Below are 10,000 nucleotides of genomic sequence, written 5' to 3'. Positions count from 1 at the left end.
TTTTAGAGACGAAGGTGAAGTTTCTCGTGTGCGATAAAACAACGTCGTAGGCTTCTTGCTCCTCTCTCTCTCTCTCTCTCTCTCTTTCTCTCTCTTTCTCTCTCTTTCTCTTTCTCTCTCTCTCTCTCTCTCTCTCTCTCTCTCTCTCTCGTCAGGTGCGAGGCGAGACGGAGAGAGTAGCGAGGAGATAAAAATTTTCGTACGAATAGCGCCTCGATAAGCCACACCACACCCATCGTGTGTTATTCCACGCGTTCTGGAGAGATACGCGCGACGTTGAAAGATAAAAAAAAAAAAAGAAAAGGAAAGAAGGAAAGGAAAGAAAAGAAAAAATTGAAAAAGAAAAAAAAACAAGAAAAGAAGAAAAGGACGGAAGAGTTAGAAAGAAAATCTTTCGTCGGTCAACGTTCAACTTTTATTCCTTTTTCCCGAATGGAAACTCTGGTCACGGTGCCAGGAACGAAGTCTCTAACAATTTTCTTCCTATCGTTTTTTCTTTTTTATATTTCTTCCTATGGCGATCTTCTTATTTTTCGATAATCGTCTCAGATCTCACGGAAACCCTTTTTTATTCATCGCTTTTCCGGCATCCCTTTTACGAAAACCCAAACGGATACGTAGACTATACGTATTTTTAGATACTCGAAGTAAAAAGATTCGATCTTTTTGAGAAACTCGGTTAGTCATGGACAGAAGAAGAAGAAGAAGAAGAAGAAGAAGAAGAAGAAGACGATCTCTCGAAGCGGTAGCGCCACCACCTGTTTTGTGATTCATTAACTCACCGGCTTATCGGGATAAGGCAGACTTATCCCGGGGCTCGAACCCGACACTGCGGCTAAAGCCGATCTTATTCCAATGGCATCCCACCTATCCCCGTTTCAGTTTCAGCTTCGAGGACCCCTTTAGACTATCCCAACCCACCCCCATCCATTCACTCACCCACCTTCCCATCCACCTATCCACCCACTAACCCACCTACCGCCATGGCTATCACCACCACCACCATCATCATCCTTTCCAACAACTTCAAACCGCGAATTGTACGTCGTTGAACTTATCGCCAACAAAATCGACAGTTTCTTTATTTTCTTCTTTTTCCCTTCCCCCTCCTCTCTCTCTCTCTCTCCCCCCTTTCTCCCCTCTTCCACCTGGAAATAAAGTCTTCGGACGATCGTTTACTTTTCTTCTTTTTGAACCAAAAAAAAAAAAAAGAAAGAAAAGAAAAAAAGAAAAAACAGCCAAGGATGAAGCGGGATTCGAAGGATGCAAACAAATGAAAGAAAGAAAAATAAAGGATTAATCATCGTTAAATGATCAGGAGGAATTGGCGATCGTATAAATGGAATGGTCCTTTTAATGATAGAAATCAAAATCCGATTGGCAGATTGAACCCTTGGTACGAAATCCGTTTCGGAAATTCGTTCGGTGAATGCCACTGGCAATATTTTGTCAACAGGCCCCTTGGCATACGGCCTCTTCTTTAGGGTCTTCGATCAGAGTGAACCCCGTTGTCATTAACTACCCCTTTTATTGTGGCGCCTTGCGATCGGCCGGCAGATGCGCCAAAGTCAACCCTTGGCTAGTCACCTCCTCCCCCTTCCTACCCCCCTTTGCCCCCTGGCCGACTAATGGTGTTGACAAATTGCTCGGCTAGCCGCGTTCCAGATCCCCTTGGGAAGGTTACAAGTAGTGGGTATTTCTACCGCAAAACTTACAGCTTTCTTATTTCTATTCTATCGATGGACCGATAGATATCATAACGAATTAAAATTCTTCCTTTGCATTTCATTGACATTTGAATTCTTTTTATTTCGATTAGTAACATTGAATGTAACATTTTAAAGGACATAAATCGATATAAAGGAATTAGAATAGTCAAAAGAAAAATTTAAGATCTTGATCAAAAATTATATCCATTGTATTACGTATATAAATATATTTGCGCGTGTGCGTGTCTGTGTGTGCGTGTCTGTGTGTGTGTGTGTGTGTGTTTTTTTTTTTTCTTTAAGCTTGGACAAACGATGTGATTGATCGAAGAAAGTTGTTGCTCGAAAGGAAAAAAGAAAAGGAAAACATGAAATAGAAAGATGACACAACGTTGTTTGTTTGTTTGTTTGTTTTTTCTTTCTTTCTTGTTTTATTCCATTGTTTTCCTTTTTCTTTTTTTCTTCTTCTTTCTCGTTCGACATAGGATATCGTCGTTAAAGAAATTACAACGTTCGATCTCTCGTGATTTCGCGTTCCGCAAGCTTTAACCGCGTACGGTGGTTCTAACCTCACGTTGAATGTATTTAACATGTAGAGAGCCGACACGATTTTTCTGAGACTCGATTTTCTCGATCACCGAGCCGATCGAGTTGGCTCTTTGAACACACGCTACGGCACCCTGGGATCAACATAGAAATGAACTGATTTCCTTCCCATTATCTCAGCTGCCTGTCCGAGCTCTCTTTCTCCTTTCTTCTCTCTCTCTCTCTCTCTCTCTCTCTCTCTCTCTCTCTCTCTCTCTCTCACATTCCCCCGTCGTCTCTATCTAACTAACGCGATTTTGTGTACTCAGTCGGTTCTTTTTACGTGAGAGATCCGGTGGTTTCGTTGCGTTCTCTTCTTCGTAGTGTGAGAATCGACACAACAACCCAAAGAAATATATAAAGATAGGAGGAAGGAGAGAGAGAGAGAGAGAGAGAGAGAGAGAGAAAAAAAGGAATGAAACAAAAAAAGGAAGGAAGGAAAGCGAAAGAAAAAAAGAAAGAGAAAGAAAAGGAAAAGGTAAAAAAAAGAGAAGACGTGAGAATTCGTATTTTCTTAACGTGCCAAACGACTTCCTTTTCGTCGTGGGATTTGTTGTTGTCCTCGAGAAAAGGAGGGAAAAAAAAATCATCCTTTTCTTGTTTCCTTTTCTTTCTTTCTGTCTTTCATTTTTTTTTCTTCTTTCATTTTCTTTCTTTTTTTCCTTCAACAATCGAATCTTCCAATCGAACGTCCAGCTATATATCGCGAATAAAAAGTTTCGAAAAATTGTCGTAGCGAATGATGATGTTACCTTTTGTCTTCTTCTTTTCCTTTTTGGAACGTTCCGGTAAAAAAGAAAAAAAGAAAAAAAAAAGGAAGAAACACGAGGAAAAAAAAGGGACACGTGACATAGAATTCGAACGAAGATCAGGATGAAGGAAGAACGTAGAGCGCCAGGCAGTCTCTGCTGTTTTAAAAAGACACGCGGAATGCACCCCGCAGAAATTTTTCGGAATACCCTTGTCATTGGTCTAAGGAGAAATATATGTATAATACGTGGGAGGAGGGTTAAGAAGTGTGGTAACATAGAGGAAGCTACTTTCTTCTCGTATTACTTATCGTTTCCATGTGAAAAACAATCCCTGTTACCCTGTACCCCTGCCCCTCCTCTTAACATCCCCGTCCCTCCACCCCTTGTCCCGGTCACCGTTCTAAGTTTGACCCTAGGGCGTCAAGTTGAAACTAAACAAATTGCTTGACAAGCTTTAACGAGGCATGACCGGACGAATCGCGCACGATCCTTTCGAAATTCTCCCGACGGATGAACAAGGATAGAACTGTTATTTCTTACACTATTTAAATACGACGTGGGGCGGGTGGGGGAGGAGAGGGAGCTAGGAATGATACATACGTACGTATACTTTTGCGATTAATTTGAAAGATGAAAGAAAAAAGAAGAAAAAAAAATATATCTATATATATATATATATGTGTGTGTTTGTGTGTGTGTATATGTATAGATGGATAAAAATAAAAATAATTAAATGACAAAAGAGAGGATTGGTTTTGTTCGATCGTGTCTCGATCGTTTCGACGAATTTAAATAAGTTTCCCTTTTGCCTTTCAAAGTTTTCACGTGTAATGGTGGATACCCAGAGATCCTAGACAGTCGTGACGTTTAGCTTTAACTAATAAACGACTTCCTAAGGAAGCCAAGGATTAGGAGATTAGAAGGAACGAGCAGCCAGCGGTGTAGCTTCGAATTTTCTCGCAGGTGCTTGTGCAATGGGTATGGGGTCTACGACACTTTAAACTCCCTCTTTTAACCGACCCAACCCCTGTGTGATATTCTTCTTCTTCTTCTTCTTCTTCTTCATTTTCTTATTCTTCTTTTTCCTCCTCCTCCTCCTCCTCCTCCTATTTCTTCTCGTCTACTTTTTTCTCGCTTCTTCGTTCTCTTCCTTTTCGTCTTAAGAAGAAGGGAACTGTTCGCTTTTAATAATTATTGGCTCCACGGCTGTGATCGTCCATCATCCGAAAACTCCTTGGAAAAAGGCAGAGGGCATACGTGACACACTTTGCCTCTGTTACGACCCTTCTTCGACTGGATACGTTCTTACTACTAGGGTAAAACATGTTGAATACTGATCAGACCCTGTTTTTTTTTTCTTTTCCTTTATACACACACACACACACACAGACACATACATATATATAATATAATATTGTCGTTGTTCAAACTATCATACGACAATTTTCTTCGTCGATAGTAATTGCAATTTGTAATCGTTGAAAATTTCTAAGATAGATTTCTTCTGAGCGGACACTTTTGATTATAATTAAATCATTAAATCGTCCTAATGATTATGATTAAATATCATTCTAAGTGATTATATTCTGGGGGAAAATTTTTTGTATCGTTCGTCATTTAGGATATCGTAAAAAAATATTTTTAATAATCGTCTGTATCTTTTTTTTTGTTTTTTTGATTTTTTTCTTCTTTTTTTTTTTTTTTGGAAGAGCACGGAGGGGGATGGAAATGAAATGAAATGAAAAGGAACGAAAGAAAGTTATAATAGATTTCACGTGTTATATCGAAAATTAGCAAGCAGAAGAATTTTCTACGAGTGACTAATTTCGTGCGAGCCAGGCCACAGGAACGCCGCAGCTGCTTCCTTGATATGGATATTTTAGCGACCCCTTACGCCTAACCCTCTTATTCATGCCACGGTCCACTAAACACCCACGTACTTTTCATACCACGTGTAACTTTATTCATGCTCGAGTATTACCTTCTCATTGGCCCGTCACCGACTATTAAACGACTTTTCCTCATACTTGACGTTGGAAAATTTCTTGATATATTACTCCTATCACGTTTCAATCTAACACTATACTTTTAACCTTCGTTCCCGTTACGTTTCTTTTTCGATTTTTTTCTTTTTTTCTTTTTACCGATCGAAAGAAAATATAATGTAATAGAATTTTTAATATTAATTATATTCGTTTTAATCGTCGTTGTTCGACGATCGTAATTGTTTTTAACGACGTTGTGTTATAAGTATCAAAAAAAAAGAAAAAGAAAAAAAAAAAAAATTAAAAAGAAAAAAAAGGAGAAAAGAAGGACAAAAATAAATGCAAAAAGATTGATGATAGATAATTCATCATACGATTGATCATTATTTAACAATTATTATTATTATTATTTACAATTGTTATATACGAACTTTGCGAAGGTCTCCCTCGATTATTACCACCACCACCCCCCCCCCCATCCCAGCCCCACTTCTTTCTTTCTTCCTTTCTTCTTCTTCTTCTCTTTGTGTTTTTTACGATGGTAAAAAAATAAATAGAAGAAAGAAAAAAAGAAACAGTAAGAAAAGAAAGGAAGAATCGAGAGAATATAATCGAAAGTATAATAATCAGTAGCAACTATTATAAAAGTCGCTCGCTCGTTCGTTCGTTCGTTCGTTCGTTCGTTCGTTCATTCGTTCGTTCGCTAGCTCTGCTCAATCGGTAGGCAAGAACTGATGATGGGGGACTAAATGGGAACGGTACGAAATGAAGAGAGAAGCGTCGCGTCGGCTCCTCTCTCTTACTCTCTCTCTCTTTCTCTCTCTCTCTCTCTCTCTCTTTCTCTATCTTTCTCGCGGTGCACAGCCGCACCGTAAAATCCGTGCGGATTAGCGAGCCACTAATATATCCAGCGAGAGAGTAAAAACGCGCCGAAGCAGCTGAGATATTTGTCCGTCTCCCCCGACGTCCGTGTATTTGTGTCTATCTCTATCTCTCTCTCTCTCTCTCTCTCTCTGTACGTATACGTGTGTGTAAGAGAAAGAGAGAGAGAGAGAGAGAGAGAGAGAGAGAGAGAGAGAGAGTAACGGTTTGTCTTTGGTATAAAATAACTCGTAGCCCAGCTAAAAGTAATAAATTTGTGAATTACAACCTGTCCTCCCCCCCCCTCTGTCTGTTTGTCTCTCTTTCTTTCTCTCTTTCTTTCTTTCTTTCTTTCCTTCTTATTCTTTATTCTTCCCTTTTCCTTCTCCTTTTTCTTCATTATTTATTTTCCTTCTCACTTCGAACGATCCCTTCCTCCCTTCTGCGAACGTACGCGAACGGCGAGAGGAACGCGTTTTACACGATCTTCGAAAAAACACGTGTGCGAAGCACAGTGCAACTAGACACCCTCCTTCCACTTTGTCGTGATCGTCAGCCTGAAGAGAAAACTCTCTCTCAATCCCTAAGAGTTTCTTTCTTTCTTTCGTTCGTATGTTCGTTCGTATGTTCGTTCGTATGTTCGTTCGTTCGTTCGTTCCTTCCTTCCTTTCTTTCAATTTTTTTCTTTTCCTTTCTTTTTTCTCCTTTTTTGCTCTTTTCTTTCGCTTTTCTTTTTTTCCTTTGTTTTTTCTTTTTCTTCTTCCCTCGAGAAAGCTCGAAAAATCACGAATTTTCGAGCTATACGTGTTTCTTATTTTTTTTTTTCTCTTCTTTCTTTCTATATATTTTTTTTCCTTTTTTTTCCTTTTTTTTTCTTTTTTTTTATTACTACTATTATTATTATTATTTCTGATTTTCTTCTTTCTTTTATTCTTTTCTTCCCTCCCCCCCCTTTTTTTCTTTCGTTAGATTCGATTTACGACGTAGTATCTTTTATTATCCGTTTTTTTTTCTCTCTCTTTATATCCCTGTACGCACTCACGTACGAACGGTAATATTTATATAATAATTAAATGGTAATCCGTTTACAAAAGAATCTCGATATCGTACATTTATTATTATTATTATTATTATTATTATTATTATTATTATTATTATTATTATTATTATTATTATTATTATTATTATTATTATTATTATTATTATTATTATTATTATTATTATTATTATTATTATTATTATTATTATTATTATTATTATTATTATTATTATTATTATTATTATTATTATTATTATTATTATTATTATTATTATTATTATTATTATTATTATTATTATTATTATTATTATTATTATTATTATTATTATTATTATTATTATTATTATTATTATTATTATTATTATTATTATTATTATTATTATTATTATTATTATTACTGCTACTATTACTCTTTTATCTTTCTTTTTTGTTTTTTTTTTTGTTATGTTTGTGTTTTCTTTTTTTTCTTTTTTTTTTTTTTTTTTTTTTTTGTTAGATTCGATTTATAATAATATAATATATTATCCTTCACATTCGGATTTTTTTTCTTTAATCCCCACACGCGCGTACGATCGGTAACATTTAAATAATAATTTATTTACAATCGAATCTCCATCTCGTTTGTTTTTATTATTTCAAATCTTTATTTTTTAATTTGTCGTTTATTTTTTTTTAAATCTCCATTTTGTTAAATTCCATTTGCAATTTTTCAATACTCCCTTTTCTTTTTTATAATCTAGGATTAAAAATATTTAAATAATAATAATAATAATAATAATAATAATAATAATAATAATAATAATAATAATAATAATAGAATAATGATTTATTTACATTAATAATAACTCGTACAATCAAATTTTGTTCGTAATCTTAGTTATTAGTAATTTTCGTTCTTTCTTTTTTCTTTCTTTTTTTTTTTTTTTTTTTTAATCCCAAGTGAATGAAAACCTTGACGTTATCCGCGATAACGGCGACGATATGCATTCTCTTAAAATCTTCGAATTTGTGTATGCATCTTTTTTCTTTTCTTTTTAAACATACATACATACATACATACATACATATATATATATGTATGAATAATATGGTTATAATCAGAATCAATCGTTATCTGATAGAAATTATTTTATCGTCTTGAGATAAAATGGTACGAAATCGATGATATCTTTTTTTGGCGCGACGTAGAGCTCTATTTCGGTGAGCTTTGCATTGAAAAAGCGGTTTTTGTTTTTTTTTTTTTTCTCCTTTTCTCTTTTTTCTTCCTTTGTTGTTAAAACAATTCCATTCAATCGAATTTACGTAGAAACGGAAGAACGTACGGTGGAAACGATGCGCCCTATAAATTTTATCACGGGATAAGTAGTTGGTTCCTACGTTCGAATAGCTTCGTACGGATCACCCTACTAGATTATGCGATTAACTCTAATCTTAAAATAATATACAAGCCTTCGGGAGAAAGAGAGAGAGAGAGAGAGAGAGAGAGAGAGACTCTACGATGTGTAGGTTGTATCCTCGTCAAAACAATGCGGAATTAAAGATTATCGTTCAAAAAAGAAAGAGAAAGAGAGAGAGAGAGAGAAAGGGAGAGAGAGAGAGAGAGAGAGAGATTATGTTTTTCATTTAATCGATGTCGTGAAATAATTTATAGTATGTTTAACAATGATCCAAGATTTAGCTTTATCGTTTTATCTTCTCCTTTTCTCACTTATTTTTTCTTTTTTTTTTTTTCTCTCTCTCTTTTAACATAATCAAACGACGTATTAATTCTTACGTACATCGTGTTCTCATGTTACTTATTTTTTTTTCTTTTTTTTTTCTTTTTTGATTTCCTCCTTTCTCCTTATCTTTTGTTTTCTCCTTCTAATCTTTTCAATATATAATTATTTACGAAAGATTAAGCATTGAATAACGTCGTCGTAAAAGCGACATGCCAAATATACGAACATTATCGATTTATATTAGATAATATAAGATAAATATATGTATTAACGTCTATCTATCTATCTATTTATCTATTTATCTATCTATCTATCTATCTATCTATCTATCTATGTATGTATAGAAGAGAATTCAATTGAACAATTCCTAATACTAATATATAAACTTGTACGTATCTCGTCGCTTTCGTTAGATAAAAAAAAAAAAAAAAAAAAAAAAAAAAAAAAACAGATAAAAAAAGAAAGAAAGAAAAAAAAAATAATGGAATAAAGGTATACCGCCAAGAATATGATATCGCGTATGATGATTATTTGTCGGGTAATCAAAAGAAGAATATATATAAGATGATCTATATTTGTGCCAATAAATAACTTTTACTTTAACCTAACGGTAAATGGATCTTTTACTTACAAACAAGCCGACATTGTAATGTATTGTTAAGTCTGATATGAAATTCTCATACGATGTAATCTGTGTGATCTGTTTGTGTTAAACGAGTACGAATCACGACACGATCATCCGGGACAAAAAAAGAAAAATCGTTCCCCTTATATTTGCGGATCGATACGATGGGACTACGTGTTACATGCAACTATACGTTTTATATACATATAAATATATATATATATATATATATATATATATATATAATTTTTTTTTTCTTTCGAAAGAAGAGATTAAATATATGATTTTCAAAGCTCACTTGAATTTCTCGAGCTGAACTTATTCTTATTCTTCTTCTTCTTCTTCTTCTTCTTCTTCTTCTGTATGCGTTCATGTTGGTTATAAGTATTTGTGTATGAAAGAAAGAGAGAGAGAGAGAGAGAGAGAGAGGGAATGAGTTGACGGTATCGAGGAAGAATGACATGCGCGTCTTCGAGCGGTCGGCTGAACGTCGAGGCATTAAATCAGAGCGAGTTATGCGCCGACTAATTGTGAACCGCGTCCCTCCTCTTTGCCGCCCCCATGGAGACCAAATATAACTAAACGGAGGGAAACTAAACGACCGGGACGATTAACTTCTCAAGCAGCTTGCTTGGATGCTCGTGACAGTCGTACTATCTCTCTCTCTCTCTCCCTCTCTCTCTCTCTCTCTCTCTCTCTCTCATTTTCTTTCTCTTTCTGTATCTA

The 10,000-nt window shown here is 35.2% G+C and overlaps 1 protein-coding gene across 4 annotated transcripts in view; it reads left to right on the top strand.

Annotated features, from left to right (window-relative positions):
* The window catches only part of LOC124426621 (pituitary homeobox x), a 31,072-nt gene that overhangs the window by 5,699 nt on the left and 15,373 nt on the right, over positions 1-10,000 (top strand). The gene's annotated exons all lie outside the window — the stretch shown is intronic.

Source organism: Vespa crabro, chromosome 9 (assembly GCF_910589235.1).
Source record: "Vespa crabro chromosome 9, iyVesCrab1.2, whole genome shotgun sequence".
NCBI classification, from domain to species: domain Eukaryota; kingdom Metazoa; phylum Arthropoda; class Insecta; order Hymenoptera; family Vespidae; genus Vespa; species Vespa crabro.
The sequence above is the reverse complement of the archived record's forward strand: the minus strand, read 5'-3'. Positions and strand labels throughout refer to the sequence as shown.